Source organism: Sebastes umbrosus, chromosome 4 (genome assembly GCF_015220745.1).
Source record: "Sebastes umbrosus isolate fSebUmb1 chromosome 4, fSebUmb1.pri, whole genome shotgun sequence".
Taxonomy (NCBI): domain Eukaryota; kingdom Metazoa; phylum Chordata; class Actinopteri; order Perciformes; family Sebastidae; genus Sebastes; species Sebastes umbrosus.
The window spans coordinates 39,189,512-39,209,834 of record NC_051272.1 but is presented as its reverse complement, the minus strand read 5'-3'; the positions used below and the strand labels follow the sequence as shown (position 1 = coordinate 39,209,834).

General features: G+C 46.8%; 1 non-coding gene across 1 annotated transcript; it reads left to right on the top strand.

Annotated features, from left to right (window-relative positions):
- Nucleotides 1-15,460: 15,460 nt before the first annotated feature.
- On the top strand, nt 15,461-15,579 carry LOC119487736. The gene has a single exon (XR_005206788.1). It is a non-coding gene; the product is annotated as a 5S ribosomal RNA (ribosomal RNA).
- The last annotated feature ends 4,744 nt before the right edge of the window (nt 15,580-20,323 follow it).

The window sequence follows — 20,323 nt, the reverse complement described above, 5'->3', positions numbered from 1 at the left end:
GCTCCTCAATGTCACTCCTCCATGTCACTCCTCCATGTCACTCTTCCTTGCTCCTCAATGTCACTCCTCCATGTTTATACTCCATGTCGATCTTCCATGTCACTCCTTGTTACGTCCACAAAGTGGAACAATAACTTAACAACAACCAAATTAAACAGAGTCAAAGTGAAGTTCAAAAATTAACAGTTTATTAAAGGACAACTGAAGGTTCACAAATGTGGTGGAGGTAGGAACAATATAGTTCTGCCAAATAATCAAAATTAACAAACCAAAACTAGGCCTAACTAAATCTGTGTTCTTTAAACACAACAAACAAAAGGCTGACTAAGTTATCTACAAACAGCAGTTTACAAAACATACAGGGGTTGGCAACAACCACTAAACCTAGTGTTTCTAGACATGAAAAGAACCTATGTGCAAAAGTGTACAGGGTACCCCAGACTTGCCTATGCCCTCTACCTCCTTACCACAAACCTTATCTTTAATTTCCCACTGGAAACAAGTGTCTTCACAATTCAAATACTTCATCACAAATGAGTCAGAGAGAGAGAGAGACAGTCCAGAGTGTGCCTCTTTTATGTGCAGCCCACGACAGTGATTGGCTGGATAGAATGAGTGTGAGCCACTCAGCAGCTGGCAAACTCTGCACAGGTGGACTCCAATCACCTCCTTTAACTCTGGATCCTGGAAGCACCTGCAAGACAAGGAGGAGGGGCAGAACAACACAGGAGAAAAGCTCTGCAGGCCTGTCTGGCCCTGCAGGCACGTAACACTCCTAAATGTCACTCCTCCATGAAGCTCCTACATGTCACTCCTCCATGTCACTCCTCCATGTCACTCCTCCATGTCACTCCTCTATGTTACTCCTCCATGTCACTCCTCCATGTCACTCCTCCTTCTCACTCCTCCATATCACTACTCCATGTCACTCCTCCATGTCGATCCTCCATGTCACTCCTAAATGTCACTCCTCCATGTCACTCCTCCATGAAGCTCCTCCATGTCACTCCTCTATGTCACTCTTCCTTGCTCTTCAATGTCACTCCTCCATGTCATTCCTCTATGTCACTCCTCCATGTAGCTCCTCCACATCACTCCTCTATGTCACTCCTCCATGTTGAGCCTCCATGTCGCCTTTCAATGATACTCCTCCATGTCACTCCTCCATGTCACTCCTCAATATCACTCCTATATGTTGAGCCTCCGTGTTGCTTCTCCATGTCACTCCTCCATGATGATCCTTAAATTCACTCCTCCATGTCCATCTTCCATGTCGCTACTCCTTGTCACTCCTCCATATCACTCCTCCATGTCGATCCTCTGTCACTCCTACAAGTCACTCCTCCATGTCACTCCTCCATGAAGCTCCTCCATGTCACTCCTCCATGTCACTCTTCCTTGCTCCTCAATGTCACTCCTCCATGTCACTCCTCCATATCACTCTTCCTTGCTCCTCGATGTCACTCCTCCATGTCTATCCTTCATGTCAATCCTCCATGTCACTCCGACATGTCACTCCTCCATGTCACTCTTCCTTGCTTATCAATGTCACTCCTCCATGTCACTCCTCTATGTCACTCCTCCATGTCACTCCTCCATGTCACTCCTCCATGAAGCTCCTCCATGTCACTCCTCTATGTCACTCTTCTTTGCTCCTCAATGTCACTCCTTTATGTCACTCCTCCATGTCGCTCCTCCACATCACTCCTCCATGTCACTCCTCCATGAAGCTCCTCCATGTCACTCCTCTATGTCACTCTTCTTTGCTCCTCAATGTCACTCCTTTATGTCACTCCTCCATGTCGCTCCTCCACATCACTCCTCTATGTCACTCCTCCATGTCACTCCTCCTTCATGTCACTCCTCCATGTCACTCCTCCATTTTGCTCCTTCATATCGCTCCTCCATGTCGCTCCTCCATTTCACTCCTCCATGTCAATCCTCCATGTCACTCCTACATATCACTCCAACATGTCACTCCTCCATGTCACTCTTCCTTGCTCCTCAATGTCACTCCTCCATGTCACTCCTCTATGTCACTCCTCCATGTCGCTCCTCCATGTCACTCCTCCATGTCGCCCCTCCACATCACTCCTCTATGTCACTCCTCCATTTTGAGCCTCCATGTCGCCATTCAATGATACTCCTCCATGTCACTCCTCCATGTCACTCATCTATGTCACTCCTCCATGTTGAGCCTCCATGTCGCCCTTCAATGTCACTCCTCAATATCACTCCTATATGTTGAGCCTCCGTGTTGCTTCTCCATGTCACTCCTCCATGACGATCCTTAAATTCACTCCTCCATGTCCGTCTTCCATGTTGCTCCTCCATGTCACTCCGTGTCACTCCTCTATGTCACTCCTCCATGTTGAGCCTCCATGTCGCCCTTCAATGTCACTCCTCAATATCATTCCTATATGTTGAGCCTCCGTGTTGCTTCTCCATGTCACTCCTCCATGACGATCCTTAAATTCACTCCTCCATTTCCGTGTTCCATGTCGCTACTCCTTGTCACTCCTCCTTGTCACTCCTCCATGTCACTCCTCCATGTCAATCCTCTATGTCACTCCTCCATGTCAATCCTCCATGTAACTCCTCCATGTCAATCCTCCATGTCGCTCCTACATATCACTCCAACATGTCACTCCTCCATGTCACTCCTCCATGTCACTCTTCCTTGCTCCTCAATGTCACTCCTCCATGTCACTCCTCTATGTCACTCCTCCATGTCGCTCCTCCACATCACTCCTCTATGTAACTCCTCCATGTTGAGCCTCCATGTCGCCCTTCAATGAAACTGCTCCATGTCACTCCTCCATTTCACTCCTCTATGTCACTCCTCCATGTTGAGCCTCCATGTCGCCCTTCAATGTCACTCCTCAATATCACTCCTATATGTTGAGCCTCCGTGTTGCTTCTACATGTCACTCTTCCTTCTCACTCCTCCATATCACTACTCCATGTCACTCCTCCATGTCGATCCCCCATGTCACTTCACTCCTCTATGTCACTCCTCAATGTAACTCCTCCATATCACTCCTCCATGTCACTCCTCTATGTCACTCCTCCATGTCGCTCCTCCATGTCACTCCTCCATGTCGCCCCTCCACATCACTCCTCTATGTCACGCCTCCATGTTGAGCCTCCATGTCGCCCTTCAATGTCACTCCTCAATATCACTCCTATATTTTGAGCCTCCGTGTTGCTTCTCCATGTCACTCCTCCATGACGATCCTTAAATTCACTCCTCCATGTCCGTCTTCCATGTTGCTCCTCCATGTCACTCCGTGTCACTCCTCTATGTCACTCCTCCATGTCGCCCTTCAATGTCACTCCTCAATATCACTCCTATATATTGAGCCTCCGTGTTGCTTCTCCATGTCACTCCTCCATGACGATCCTTAAATTCACTCCTCCATGTCCGTGTTCCATGTCGCTACTTCTTGTCACTCCTCCTTGTCAATCCTCTATGTCACTCCTACAAGTCACTCCTCCATATCACTCCTCCTTGTCTCTCATCCATGTCACTCCTTCATGTCACTCCTTCTTGCTGCTCCACCTCGCACCTCCATATGACTCCTTCTTGCTGCTCCACTTAGCTCTTCCGTGTAACTCCTCTATATCACTCCTCTATTTCGCTCCTCTGACTCACTCCTCTATGTCACTCCTCCATTTCACTCCTCCATATCACATCACTCCTCTATGTCACTCCTCCATTTCAATTTTCCATTTCACTCCAACATGTCACTCCCCCATGTCGATCATTCATGTTGCTCCTCCATGTCACTCCTCCTTGTCACTATTTCTTGCCCCTCCATTTCACTCCTCTATGTCATCCCTTCATGTCACTCCTCAATAATACTCCTACATGTTGAGCCTCCATGTCGCTCCTAAATGTCACTCCTCCATGTCACTCCTACATGTCGCTCCTCCACATCACTCCTCTATGTAACTCCTCCATGTCAATCCTCCATGTCACTCCTACATATCACTCCAACATGTCACTCCTCCATCTCACTCTTCCTTGCTCCTCAATGTCTCTCCTCCATGTCACTCCTCTATGTCACTCCTATATGTTGAGCCTCCGTGTTGCTTCTCCATGTCACTCCTCCATGTCACTCCTCCTTCTCACTCCTCCATATGACTACTCCATGTCACTCCTCCATGTCGATCCCTCATGTCACTTCACTCCTCTATGTCACTCCTCAATGTAACTCCTTCATATCACTCCTCCATGTCACTTCTTCATGGCTTTCATGTCACTCCTCCATGTCTCTCATCCATGTCGTTCCTCCATGTCACTCCTACATGTCACTCCTACATGTTACTCCTCCATGTTGCTCCTCTATGTCACTCCTCCATGTCACTCCTCTATGTCACTCCTCCATGTTGAGCCTCCATGTCACCCTTCAATGTCACTCCTCAATATCACTCCTACATGTTGAGCCTCCGTGTTGCTCCTCAATATCACTCCTCCATGTAATTTTTCCATGTCACTTCTCCACTTCACTCCTCTATGTCACTCCTCCATGTCACTCCTCCAGGTCACTCCTCTATGGCGATCATCCATGTCACTCCTCCATGTCGATCCTCCATGTCACTCCTACATGTCACTCCCCCTTCATGTCACTCCTCCATGTCAATCCTCCATTTCGCTCCTCCATGTCGCTCCTCCATTTCACTCCTCCATGTCAATCCTCCATGTCACTCCTACATATCACTCCAACATGTTACTCCTCCATGTCACTCCTCCATGTCACTCTTCCTTGCTCCTCAATGTCACTCTTCAATGTCACTCCTCTATGTCACTCCTCCATGTCGCTCCTCCATGTCACTCCTCCATGTCGCCCCTCAACATCACTCCTCTATGTCACTCCTCCATGTTGATCCTCCATGTTTGCCCTTCAATGATACTCCTCCCTGTCACTCCTTCATGTCACTCCTCTATCTCACTCCTCCGTGTTGCTTCTCCATGTCACTCCTCCATGACGATCCTTAAATTCACTCCTCCATGTCCGTTTTCCATGTTGCTACTCCTTGTCACTCCTCCATGTCACTCCTCCATGTCACTCCTCCGTGTTGCTTCTCCATGTCACTCCTCCATGACGATCCTTAAATTCACTCCTCCATGTCGGTTTTCCATGTTGCTACTCCTTGTCACTCCTCCATGTCACTCCTCCATGTCGATCCTCTATGTCACTCCTAAAAGTCACTCCTGCATTCACTCCTCCATGAAGCTCCTCCATGTCACTCCTCTATGTCACTCTTCCTTGCTCCTCAATGTCACTCCTCCATGTCACTCCTCTATGTCACTCCTCCTTGTCGCTCTTCCATGTCACTCCTCCATGTTGCTCCTCCACATCACTCCTCTATGTCACTCCTCCATGTCACTCCTCCTTCATGTCACTCCTCCATGTCACTCCTCCATTTTGCTCCTCCATATTGCTCCTCCATGTCGCTCCTCCATGTCACTCCTCCTTCTTACTCCTCCATGTCACTCCGCCATTTCAATACTCCATGTCATTCCTCCATGTCACTCCTCCATGTCACTCCTCTATGTCGCTCATCCATTTCGCTACTCCATATCGCTCCTCCATGTCACTCCGCCATTTCAATCCTAAATGTCGCTCATCCACATCACTCCTCTATATCACTCCTCCATGTCACTCCTACATGTCACTCCTCCATGTCACTCCTCCATGTCACTCTTCCTTGCTCCTCAATGTCACTCCTCCATGTCACTCCTCTATGTCACTCCTCCATGTCGCTCCTCCATTTCACTCCTCGATGTCACTCCTCCATGTCACTCTTCCTTGCTCCTCAATGTCACTCCTCCATGTCACTCCTCCATGTTGATAATCCATGTCACTCCTAAATGTCACTCCTCCATGTCACTCCTCCATGAAGCTCCTCCATGTCACTCCTCTGTCACTCTTCCTTGCTCCTCAATGTCACTCCTCCATGTCACTCATCTATGTCACTCCTCCTTGTCGCTCCTCCATGACACTCCTCCATGTCGCTCCTCCACATCACTCCTCTATTGTCACTCCTCCATGTCACTCCTCCTTCATGTCACTCCTCCATGTCAATCCTCCATTTCGCTCATCCATGTCACTCCTCAATGTCACTCCTCCATGAAGCTCTTCCATGTCACTCCTCTATGTCACTCTTCCTTGCTCCTCAATGTCACTCCTCCATGTCACTCCTCTATGTCACTCCTCCATGTCGCTCCTCCACATCACTCCTCCATGTCACTCCTCCATGTCACTACTCCTTCATGTCACTCCTCCATGTCACTCCTCCATTTTGCTCCTCCATGTAACTCCTCCTTCATGTCACTCCTCCATTTCGCTCCTCCATATTGCTCCTCCATGTCACTCCTCCATGTCACTCCTCCATGTCAATCCTCCATGTCACTACTCCATGTCACTCCTCCATGTCGATCCTCCATGTCACTCCTAAATGTCAATCCTCCATGTCACTCCTCTATGTCACTCTTCCTTGCTCCTCAATGTCACTCCTCCATGTCACTCCTCTATGTCACTCCTTCTTGTCGCTCCTCCATGTCACTCCTCCATGTCGTTCCTCCACATCACTCCTGTATGTCACTCCTCCATGTCACTCCTTCTTCATGTCACTCCTCCATGTCACTCCTCCATTTCGCTCCTACATATCGCTCCTCCATGTCGCTCCTTCATTTCAATCCTCCATGTCACTCCTAGATATCACTACAACATGTCACTCCTCCATGTCACTCTTCCTTGCTCCTCAATGTCACTCCTCCATATTACTCCTCTATGTCACTCCTCCATGTCGTTCCTCTATGTCACTCCTCCATGTCTCTCCTCCAAATCACTCCTCCAGGTCTCTCCTCCATATCACTACTCAATGTCGATCCTCCATGTCACTCCTCCAGGTATCTCCTCCATATCACTACTCCATGTCGCTCTTCCATGTCGCTCCTCAATGTCATGCCTCCATGTCGATCCTCCATTTCTCTCCTCCATTTCACTTCTCCATGTCACTCCAGAATGTAGCTCATCCAAGTCACTCCTCCATGTTGATCCTCCATGTCGATCCTCCATGTCACTCCTCCATGTAAGTCCTCCATGTCACTCCTCCCTGTCTTCCATGTCAATCCTCCATGTCACTCCCCCATTTCACTCCTCCATGTTGCTCCTCCATGTAGATCCTTCATGTTACTCCTACACATCGCTCCTCCTTGTCACTCCTCCATGTAACTACTCAATGTCGATCCTCCATGTCACTCCTCCATTTCTTCCATGTAACTCGACCGTGTCGCTCCTCCATGTCACTTCTCTATGTCGATCCTCCATGTCGCTCCTCCTTGCTCCTCCATATCACTCCTCCATGTTGTTCTTCCATGTCACTCCAGAATATCGCTCCTCCATGTCATTCCAGAATGTCACTCCAGAATTTAACTCCAGAATGTTACTCCTCCATGTCCCTCCTCCATGTCGCTCCTCCATGTCACTCCAGAATGTCCCTCCAGAATGTCACTCCAGAATGTCACTCCTCCATATACCTCCTCCAAGTCACTCCTCCATGTCGATCCTCTATTTTGCTCCTCCATGTCGCTCCGCCATGTAATTCCTCCCTGTCTTCCACGTCACTCCTCCATGTAACTCCTCCATGTCAGTCCTCCATGTCGCTCCTTCATGTCACACTTCCATGTCACTGCTCCATGTCAATACTTCATTTCGATCCACCATGTTTCTCCTCCTTGTCACTCCACCTTGTCACTCCTCCATGTCACTGCTCCATGTCAATCTTCCATGTCGATCATCCATGCTGCTCTTCCATATTCCTCCTCCAAGTCACTCTAGAATGTCGCTCCTCCATTTCACTCCAGAATGTCCCTCCAGAATGTAACTCCAGAATGTCACTCCTCCAGGTCTCTCCTCCATATAACTACTCAATGTCGATCCTCCATGTCACTCCTCCAGGTCTCTCCTCCATATCACTACTTCATGTCGCTCTTCCATGTCGATCCTCCATGTCACTCCTCCATGTCGATCCTCCATGTCTCGCCTACATGTCACTCCTCCTTGTTGATCCTTCATTTCAGTTCTCCATGTCGCTACTACTTGTCGCTCCTCCTTGTCGATCCTCCATATCGCTCCTCCATGTAGATCCTTCATGTTACTCCTACATGTCGCTCCTCCTTGTCACTCCTCCATGTAACTACTCCATTTCGATCCTCCATGTCACTCCTCCATGTCTTCCATGTCACTTGACCGTGTCGCTCCTCCATGTCACTTCTCCATGTTGATCCTCCATGTCGCTCCAGAATGTCACTCCAGAATTTAACTCCAGAATGTTACTCCTCCATGTCCCTCCTCCATGTCGATCCTCCATGTCACTCTTCCATGTCATACTTCCATGTCACTGCTCGATGTCGCTCCTCCATATCGATCCTCCTTGTCGCTCCTTCTTGTCACTCCTCCATGTCACTGCTCCATGTCGATCCTCCATTTTGATCCTCCATCTTGCTCCACCATGTCACTCCTCCATATCGATCCTCTATTTCACTCCTCCATGTCAATCCTCCCTATCTTCCACGTCAAACCTCCATGTAACTCCTCCATGTCAATCCTACATGTCACTCCTCATGTCACACTTCGCCATGTCGCTCCTCCATGTCACTCCTCCATGTCGATCCTCCATGTCACTCCTCCATGTCACACTTCCATGTCACTGCTCGATGTCGCTCCTCCATATCGATCCTCCATGTCGCTCCTCCTTTTTACTCCTCCTTGTTACTCCTCCTTGTCACTCCTCCATGTTGCTCGACCATGTCACTCCTCCATGTCTTCCAATATCACTCCCCCATGTACCTCATCCGTGTCGGTCCTCCATGTGACTTCTCTATGTCGATCCTCCATGTCGCTCCTCCTTGCTCCTCCACATCACTCCTCCATGTCGTTCTTCCATGTCACTGCAGAATGTCGCTCCTCCATGTCACTCCAGAATGTCACTCCAGAATTTAACTCCAGAATGTTACTCTTCCATGTCCCTCCTCCATGTCGATACTCCAAGTCACTCTTCCATGTCACACTTCCATGTCACTGCTTGATGTCGCTCCTCCATATCGATCCTCCATGTTGCTCCACCATGTCACTCCTCCATGTCTTCCATATAAATCCCCCATGTACCTCATCCGTGTCGGTCCTCCATGTGAGTATTCCATGTCGATCCTCAATGATGCTCCTCCATGTCGATCCTCCATGTCACTCCTCCATGTAGATCCTACATGTTACTCCTCCCTGTCGATCTTCCATGTCGCTCCTCCATGTCACTCCAGAATGTCGCTACTCCATGTCCCTCCAGAATGTAACTCCTCCATGTAACTCCTCCATGTCGCTCCTCTTTGTCACTCCTCCAAGTCACTACTCAATGTCGGTCTTCCATATCGACACATGTCCATCCTCCATGTCACTCCTCCTTGCTCCTCCATATCACTCCACCATGCTGCTCCTCCATGTCACTCCAGAATTTCACTCCAGAATTTAACTCCAGAATGTTACTCCTCCATGTCCCTCCTAAATGTTGATCCTCTGTGTCACTCCACATTGTCCCTCCAGAATGTCACTCCAGAATGTCACTCCTCCATGTCACTCCTCCATATCAATCCTCTATTTCGCTCGTCCATGTCACTCCTCCCAGTCTTCCACGTCAAACCTCCATGTAACTCCTCCATGTCACTCCTGCATGTCAATCCTCCATGTCACTCCTCCATGTCACACTTCCATGTCACTGCTCGATGTCGCTTCTCCATATCGATCCTCCATGTCGCTCCTCCTTGTTACTCCTCCTTGTCGCTCCTCCTTGTCACTCCTCCATGTCACTGCTCCATGTCGATCCTCCATTTTGATCCTCCTTCTTACTCCTCCTTGTCGCTCCTACTTGTCACTCCACCATGTCACTCCTCCATGTCTTCCAATATCACTCCCCCATGTACCTCATCCGTGTCGGTCCTCCATGTGACTATTCCATGTCGATCCTCAATGATGCTCCTCCATGTCGATCCTCCATGTCGCTCCTCCATGTCACTCCTCCATGTCGATCCTCTATGTCGCTCCTCCATGTCGATCCTCCATGTCACTCCAGAATGTTGCTCCTCCATGTCAATCCAGAATGTAGCTCCTCCATGTCACTCCAGAATGTCGCTCCTCCATGTCCCTCCAGAATTTCATTCCTCCATGTCAGTCCTCCAAGTTGCTCCGTGATGTTGCTCCTCATGTAGCTCCTCCATGTAACTCTTCTATGTTTCTCCTCCATGTAACTCCTCCGTCTCGATCCTCCATTTCGCTCCTCCATGTCACTCCAGAATGTCGCTCCTCCTAGTCACTCCTCCATGTTTATCCTCCATGTCGCTCCTCCTTGTTCCTCCATATCACTCCTCCATGTCGTTCTTTCATGTCATTCCAGAATGTCGCTCTTCCATGATACTCCAGAATGTTACTCCAGAATTTAACTCTAGAATGTTACTCCTCCATGTCCCTCCTCCATATCGCTCCTCCATGTCACTCCAGAATGTCCCTCCAGATTGTCACTCCAGAATGTCACTCCTCCATGTCCCTCCTCCATGTCACTCCTCCATGTCGATCCTCTATTTCGCTCCTACATGTCGCTCCTCCATGTCACTCCTCCATCTCTACCATGTCACTCCTCCATGTCACTCCTCCATGTCGATCCACCTTGTTGCTCCTCCATGTCGATCCTCTATATAGCTCCTCCATGTCGATCCTCCATGTCGCTCCTCCATGTCACTCCTCCATGTCGATCCTCTATGTCGCTCCTCCATGTAGATCCTACATGTCACTCCAGAATTTAACTGTAGAATGTCACTCCTCCATGTTACTCCTCGTTGTTGATCCTCGATGTCAGTCCTACATTTTGCTCCTCAATGTCGCTCCTCCTTGTCGATCCTCCATATCGCTTCTCCATGTCGATCCTTCATGTCACTCCTCCATTTAGATCCTACATGTTACTCCTCCATGTCGATCTTCCTTGTCCATCCTCCATGTCACTGCTCCATTTCAGTCCGGAATGTCACTCTAGAATGTCACTCCTCCATGTCCCTCCTCCATATCACTCCTCCATATCGATCTTCAATGTAACACCTCCATTTCGCTCCTAAACGTCACTCCTCCGTCTCCCATGTCACTCCTCCATGTCGATCCTCCATGTCACTCCTCCATGTCACTCCTTCATGTCACTCCTCCATTTCAATCCTCCATGTCACTCCTCAATGTCACTCCAGAATGTTGCTCCTCCATGTCCCTCCTCCATGTCACTGCTCCATGTCGATCCTCGATGTTACTCCTCCTTTTCACTGCTCCATGTCTTCCTATGTACCTCATCCATGTCTCTCCTCCATGTCACTCCTCCATGTCACTTCTCCATGTCGATCCTCCATGTCAGTCCTCCATGTTGCTCCTCGATGTCGCTCCTCCTTATCGATCCTGCATATCGCTCCTCCATGTCACTCCCCCTTGTTGATCCTCCATGTCAGTCCTCCATGTTGCTCCTCGATGTCGCTCCTCCATATCACTCCTCCATATCGATCTTCAATGTAACACCTCCATTTCGCTCCTAAACGTCACTCCTCCGTCTCCCATGTCACTCCTCCATGTCGATCCTCCATGTCACTCCTCCATGTCACTCCTTCATGTTGCTCCTCCATGTCAATCCTCCATGTCACTCCTCAATGTCACTCCAGAATGTTGCTCCTCCATGTCCCTCCTCCATGTCACTCATCAATGTCGCTCCTCCTTGTCACTCCTCCATGTCACTCCTCCATGTCGCTCCTCTTTGTCACTCCTCCATGTCACTGTTCAATGTCAATCCTCCATGTCACTCCTCCATGTCTTCCATGTTGACACATGTCGCTCCTCCATGTCGCTCCTCCTTGCTCATCCATATCACTCCTCCATGTCACTCCAGAATGTCAATCCAGATTAAACACTAGAATGTCACTCCTCCATGTCACTCCTCCATGTCAATCCACCTTGATGCTCCTCCATGTCGATCCTCTGTGTAGCTCCTCCATGTAGATCCTCCATGTCACTCCTACATGTAGATCCTACATGTCACTCCAGAATTTTACTCCAGAATTTAACTGTAGAATGTTGTTACTCCTTGTCAATACTCCATGTCGACTCCTCCATGTCGATCCTCCATGTCACTCCTCCAAGTCACTCCTCCATGTCGATCCTCCATGTCGCTCCTCCATGTCACTCCTCCATGTCACTGCTCCATGTCGATCCTCGATGTTACTCCTCCTTTTCACTGCTCCATGTCTTCCTATGTACCTCATCCATGTCTCTCCTCCATGTCACTCCTCCATGTCACTCCCCCTTGTTTATCCTCCATGTCAGTCCTCCATGTTGCTCCTCGATGTCGCTCCTCCTTATCGATCCTGCATATCGCTCCTCCATGTCACTCCCCCTTGTTGATCCTCCATGTCAGTCCTCCATGTTGCTCCTCGATGTCGCTCCTTCTTGTCGATCCTGCATATCGCTCCTCCATGTCGCTCCTCCAGGTCACTCCTCCATTTAGATCCTACATGTCACTCCTCCATGCCGCTCCAATTTGTCACTCCTCCATGTCACTTCTCCATGTAGATGTTACTCCTCCATGTTGATCTCCATGTCGCTCCTCCATGTCACTCCAGAATGTTGCTCCTCCATGTTACTCCAGAATGTCGCTCCTCCATGTCCCTCCAGAATGTCATTCCTCCATGTCAGTGCTCCAAGTCGCTCCGTGATGTTGCTCCTCATGTAGCTCCTCCATGTAACTCTTTTATGTTTTTCCTCCATATCATTCCTCCATCTCGATCCTCCTTTTCGCTCCTCCATTTCACTCCTACATGTCACTCCAGAATGTCGCTTCTCCTAGTCACTCCTCCATGTCCCTCCTCCATGTCGCTCCTCCATGTCACTCCAGAATGTCTCTCCAGAATGTCACTCCTCCATGTCCCTTCTCCATGTCACTCCTCCATGTCGATCCTCTATTTCGCTCCTACATGTCGCTCCTCCATGTCACTCCTCCCTTTCTTCCAAGTCACTCCTCTATGTAACTCCTCCATGTCAAAATTACATTTCACTCCTCCATGTCACTCTGCCATGTCGCTCCTCCATGTACCTCCTACATGTTGATCCTCAATGTCACTCCTCCATGTCACACTTCCATGTCACTGCTCGATGTCGCTCATCCATGTCGATCATCCATGTCGCTCCTCCTTGTTACTCCTCCATGTCGCTCCTCCTTGTCAGTCCTCCATGTCACTGCTACATGTCGATCCTCCATTTCGATCCTCCATGTTGCTCCACCATGTCACTCCTCCATGTCTTCCATGTCACTCCCCCATGTACCTCCTCTATGTAGCTCCTCCATATAGATCCTTCATGTTACTCCTCTATGTCAAGCCTTCATATCTCTCATTAATGTCACTCAAGAATGTCCCTCCAGAATGTCCCTCCAAAATTTCTCTCCTACATGTCACTCCTCCATGTCGCTCCTCTTAGTCACACCTCCATGTCACTGCTCAATGTCAATCCTCCATGTCACTCCTCCATGTCGATCATCTATGTAGCTCCTCCATGTAGATCCTCCATGTCACTCCTACATGTCACTCCTCCATGTCGATCCTCCATGTCGCTCCTCCATGTCACTCCTCCATGTCACTGCTCCATGTCGATCCTCCATGTCGATCCTCGATGTTGCTCCTCCATTTCACTGCTCCATGTCTTCCATGTTAAATCCCCTGTCACTCCTCCATGTCACTCCCCCTTGTTAATCTTCCATGTCAATCCTCCATGCTGCTCCTCCATGTTCCTCCTCCAAATCATTCTAGAATGTCGCTTCTCCATGTCACTCCAGAATGTCACTCCAGAATGTCACTCCTAAATGTCCCTCCAGAATGTCACTCCAGAATGTCACTCCTCCAGGTCTCTCCTCCATATCACTACTCAATGTCGATCCTCCATGTCACTCCTCCAGGTCTCTCCTCCATATCACTACTCCATGTCGCTCTTCCATGTCGCTCCTCAATGTCATACCTCTATGTCGATCCTCCATTTCTCTCCTCCATTTCACTTCTCCATGTCACTCCAGAATGTAGCTCATCCAAGTCACTCCTCCATGTTGATCCTCCATGTCGATCCTCCATGTCACTCCTCCATGTAAGTCCTCCATGTCACTCCACCATGTCGCTCCTCCATGTCACTCCTCCCTGTCTTCCATGTCACTCCTCCATGTCACTCCCCCATTTCACTCCTCCATGTCGCTCCTCCATGTAGATCCTTCATGTTACTCCTACATGTCGCTCCTCCTTGTCACTCCTCCATGTAACTACTCAATGTCGATCCTCCATGTCTTCCATGTCACTCGACCGTGTCGCTCCTCCATGTCACTTCTCCATGTCGATCCTCCATGTCGCTCCTCCTTGCTCCTCCATATCACTCCTCCATGTCGTTCTTCCATGTCACTCCAGAATGTCGCTCCTCATGTCATTCCAGAATGTCACTCCAGAATTTAACTCCAGAATGTTACTCCTCCATGTCCCTCCTCCATGTCACTCTAGAATGTCCCTCCAGAATGTCACTCGAGAATGTCACTCCTCCATATACTTCCTCCATGTCACTCCTCCATGTCGATCCTATATTTTGCTCCTCCATGTCGCTCCCCCATGTAATTCCTCCCTGTCTTCCACGTCACTCCTCCATGTAACTCCTCCAGGGTCATTCCTTCACTCAGCCTAGCCCAGGAGGAGGAGGTGGACTCTCCTCGGCCCCAGAGGGCCCCCACATCGGGCTCTGGTAATATTTCCCCCGCACAATACCTGCCCCTGGTAGTCCGCCTCTGGCATCGTGCAGACAGTCCCGCGGTGGTCCTTTCACCCGGAGGAAAAGACTTGGTCTTTTTTTTTTTTTTGGAGTTTTTCAATTGATTTAGGGATCAAAAAACTAGTTTCTAAGAGACTCTCATCATACAGGCTATGTTATAAAAATATTATTGGATTATTATCACTGATGTATTGCTGTGTAAGCAGCATTTTCAAGTATCATACTGCGCCATATTTTATGAAACAATCACGTTTTAAATGTCAAATCTAAATCTACAAAGTCGCAATAACAATCACAAATGTAGTGGAGTAAAAACTCCAATCTATCCCTGTAAAATAAAGTATAAAGTAGCATAAAATTGCAAAAAGCACCTCAAACCTGCATTCAAGCAGCTCAGTTGCAATCTCACCTCTGTCATAGATAGTGTTTATCATTCATGTGGGGAAACTGTGTCACTGTAATCTGAGCTCCTTGCCCAGAACTTCTGGAAATATGCTAATGTCCATATGGACAGAAATGCACACAGGCGTTCACGGTGGCAGTGATTGACATCTATAAAGGGTCGTTTTGTCACCAGTGCTGTTGCTTACGGCCATACCACCCTGAACAAGCCCGATCTCGTCTGATCTCGGAAGCTAAGCAGGGTCGGGCCTGGTCAGTACTTGGATTGGAGACTGCCTGGGAATACCAGGTGCTGTAAGCTTTTTCACTTCTCTTTACAAGCAGCAGAGGGCGCCGCTGCTTCTCCGGTGGAGACTTTGAAAATCAGAGCAGCTTGTCTCTGGATGTTGAATTTCAGCATTTTTCTTTCTCCCACATTTTCAACGCTTTGTCCTGATGCTAGTGTGCTGTCACCAAAGAGTAATGGCCATTACTTCAGTTTGAATCACTTCTGCACGCTTTTGAAAAAAAGTTGAAAACTGACGTGTCGTTTCTGAGTGATGTATATCTTCACCATTCTTTGGTAAATGGACTTGGACTTGGACTTATATAGCGCTTTTCTAGTCTTCCGACCACTCAAAGCGCTTTACACTACATGTCAGTATTCACCCATTCACACACACATTCATACACTGATGGTAGAGGCTACTAAGGTGACAACTTTGCCCTTCAGGATTTAATCTAAATACTCATTCACACACCGATGGCTATGCCTCCGGGAGCAATTTGGGGTTAAGTGTCTTGCTCAAGGACACATCGACATGTGACCCGGAGCAGCCGGGGATCGAACCACCGACCTTCCGATTGGTGGACAACCTGCTCTACCCTCTGAGCCACAGCCGCCCCACTTTCCACTGTATGCTGTCCAATAAACTTCAATAAAGGTTTGTTTTTTTTTCCGAGTGAAATTGATCAGCTTCTAATTAGTTTATGATATAATGATATAACTATACTACTGTAACTCGTGATCTGCTCTTTAAAAAATATTTGAAAAGCATTGACATTGTGTGTACACCATTCTATTGATTTTCATCAGCGCCTGCCAGTGTCCAACGAAGAAGCAGCAGCGCCCTCCGCTGTTTGTAAAAGAGAAGCGAAAAAGCTTACAGCACCTGGTATTCCCAGGTGGTCTCCCATCCAAGTACTGACCAGGCCCGACCCTGCTTGGCTTCCGAGATCAGACGAGATCGGGCGTGTTCTTTTTTTTTTTATCTTTTTATTATAAATTATGACATTTTACAATCAAATGCATTCCCGGTTAACAATTAACCAAGAAAAAAAACACATAACAAATGAGGCATGTAAACTATCAGTTTATACAACAAAACTAAAAAACCCTCAACGGTATAACTATGTCAACTTAAAATGAAAACACAAATCCCCTTTTTTACCCATGCTAATCAAAGTGTTATCTCCAACAAAAAAATTCTCTGCCTCTACATCACCATACTTATAAATCAAATTGACATCCCTTTTTACAATCATTTCAAATATGGCTTTAATATTCACCTTTTTCTTTTCAAAATATGCATAATTTCTTCTTAGAACGACTGCACGCCGAGCGTGGCTCAAAATAAAATTCAGTAAAGCCCGATTTGCCCCATTCTTCTTATATGGGAAACCAAACAAAAAAACAGTCCTCCAGTCTTTCAAAATGTTTTTGTCAAGTTTACATCGTTCGGCTAGCAATTGCTTCAAATAAACAAAAAAACCTTGCAACTCCCTACAATCCAAAAAGTAATGCAAAAAAGTCTCATGGCCACAGTTACATACATCACATTCCCCACTTATCTCATTATTTATTTTATGCAAAACCACTTTTGTGTACACTCTGTTGTGTCGCAGCATAAAGTCATTATTTTCGCATTCTAAACTATTATATGTTACATTTAGACTAGCCCATATGTTTTTCTTTTCTAACTGGGGGAATACCTCACCCCATACTCCCTCAGCCGCTGGGGCCTTAAACTCCTCCTCTATCGAGATGGCATATATGTTTTTAACAGTCAGCTCTTTCAATCTCTTCTTCCAGCTCTCTCTCACTACATATAATCCTGGTATTTCATTTGTTTGCTTTTTTACAATTTTTGTGTTTATTATTATCCTCCATCTTTCTGGTATACTCACTTTAATTTTGTTATAAAAACAATTAATTTCTGCCCTGCTTACTTCTTCCTTCACCTCACACACACTGTCATAAATACATTCATTCCTCAAAAAACCTGGTATTACCTCATACATTACATCCTTAACCTGTCAAATACCAGCATCCCAAAACAACTTGTTATACAATACATTATTATCATACCTTATTTTATTGTTAAGAAATATAGGTTGATTTATTATATCTTCCAGATTCTCACATTCATAATTTAGGTTTTTGATGAAGTTTCCCCAAGCTTGCAATGCCTCTTTAAACACTTCTGACATCCCCTCAGTCATGGTTCTTTTGCTTTTCATCAAGAAGAAGCTGTTACCCATACCCCCAAACTTTTGCAACTGCTGTCGAAAAACTACCATCCAGCCATATTCAGCTTCCCCATATAGGTATTTAATGACAGTTTTTATCCTCACAGCATTGTGTTTAGCTCCCAGATCCACTAGCTTTAACCCACCTTGTTTTATTTTCCCAATCAGGGTTTTATACCCGATCCTCACCCCCTTCCCTTCCCACAGGAAATCCACAATGATTTTTTCAATATCTTTTTTAACCCATTCTGGCATATCCAATACTCTTAACACATACACACACACAGACATCACGAGAGAATTTATGACCACTACTTTACCTTTCAACTTCAACCTTCTTTCCCTCCATAACCCACACACACTCCTCATTTTATTCAAAACCCCTGTCCATGTTAAATCCCTTCCGACGGACTCCCTTACACCCAAATACACCCCTAACATCTTCATGCAATCCTCCCTAATCCTAAAATCTAACCCAGACCTCTCTACATCCCCTATATACATAACCTCTGACTTACCTACGTTTACCTTAGCCCCTGCTGCCTTCCCATACACCCCTATTAACTCCATAACCCTCTCTATACTCTCTCTGTCCCTCACTGTGATGGTTGTGTCATCTGCATAACTATTAATCTTAATAGTCTGCCCCTGCTCCAGCTCAATTCCCTTCACCCCCGCATCATTCCTGATCATACTGGCCATTGGCTCTACCGAAAGAGCATATAGCAGAGGACTCAGCGGGCACCCCTGCCTTACCGACCTCTCTATTCTAAAGCTGTCTGTTAACACCCCATTAACTTTCACACAACTCCTGGCCTCCCCATATATACATCTAATCCACCCAACTATCTTTTCCCCAAAACCAAATCTCTTTAATACCTCAAATAAATAGTCATGTTCCACCCTGTCAAATGCCTTACTCAAATCCAAACTAAGCACTATCCCTCCCTTCCCGTCATTCTTCATGTATCTGATCACCTCTCTTATGGTACTTATACTATCCGCTATATCCCTCCCTGGTATACTGTAGCTTTGTGAAGGCTCTATTATTCCCCCTACCACCTTCTTAATCCTGTTCGCCAAAACCCTAGTCAATATTTTATAATCATTATTCAACACACTAATCGGTCTATAGTTTTCTAAATCTAATTTGCTCCCTTTGTTCTTATATATTAATGTTACCACCCCCAATCCCATAGTCTTTGGCAGTCTCTTACTCCTCTCTACATATTTATATACTTTTAATAATATTGGCCCTAACAAGTCCCTATATACTTTGTAAAACCCGCCCCCTAACCCATCACTCCCTGGACTCTTCCTACCTTGCAGTCCCTCTATAGCCGTCTGTATTTCCCTCTCAGTTATGTCCCCCTCGCACATTTCCCTATCATCTTTACCTATCTGCTTATTAATATTACCAAACACCTCATTCATACTACCCTCATCCCTCTCCCCCCTCCTAAACAACTCTGTAAAATATTCTAACACTATCTCTAACACTTCCACATAATCATTAACTGTCTTACCTGCTCTATCCACTACCTCAGATATATATGACCTGCTTTGTTTTCTCTTCTCCTGCCCCAAAAAGAATGCAGTGCATCTCTCTCCCTCCAGTGTGTATCTTGCCTTACTCCTCAAAATTGCTCCCCTACACTTATCCCTCTCAAACTTTGCTAATTGTGCTCTGACCCTCAAAAACTCTTCTATATTGTACCCCGGCTCATCATCTGCTCTACTCAGTTCCCTATTTAGCTTCTCCCTAAGAACCCTCTCTTTCTCCCTCTCTTCCTTATTCCGCTTTCTTGCAAATGTTATACTTATCCTCTTCACCTCTTCTTTTACCCCTTCCCACCATTCCCCCACATCTATGCTATCTTCTAAAATATTGTTTATACAGTCAAGTTTCTCCACTAATAATTGTCTAATCTGCTTGCTGTATTGCTTATCCACCATAATATTAGCATTTAACATCCACTGTCCTCCACCTCTCTCCCCACCCCTACCTCTTATCTTAAACAGTAATGCTGCATGGTCACTAAGAGTGTTGAACTTATACTTTGTATCCTCTATGTAACTCAGAGTGTCCTCTTTAACCAACAATAAGTCAATCCTAGACTGCTTCAGTTCCCCCTCCTTTACCTGCCTTCTTGAGTACTCCCTCCTGTCCAAATTATAATATCTCCACACATCTACTAATTTCCCTTCCTCCATCATTTCAACTAATATTTTCCTAGACTTTTCCCACCTAAATACTACATCTTTCCCTACATCTAACCTAGTCAGTTTAATGTTGAAGTCCCCTGCCACTATGCAGTTCAGCACACACAGCGGCTTTAATTCAACCAGAACCCCCCTTTTTTCCCCTTCTATCACCGGCATATATACATTTACCAACCTAAACCTCATATCTATATAATCAAATTCTATACTTAATAACCTCCCTCTACTATCCTTATACACCTGCCTTATATTCTCCACTCTATCCGTTTTTACTAATATTGCCACTCCTCTTGCATTAACTGCCCCATTACTGT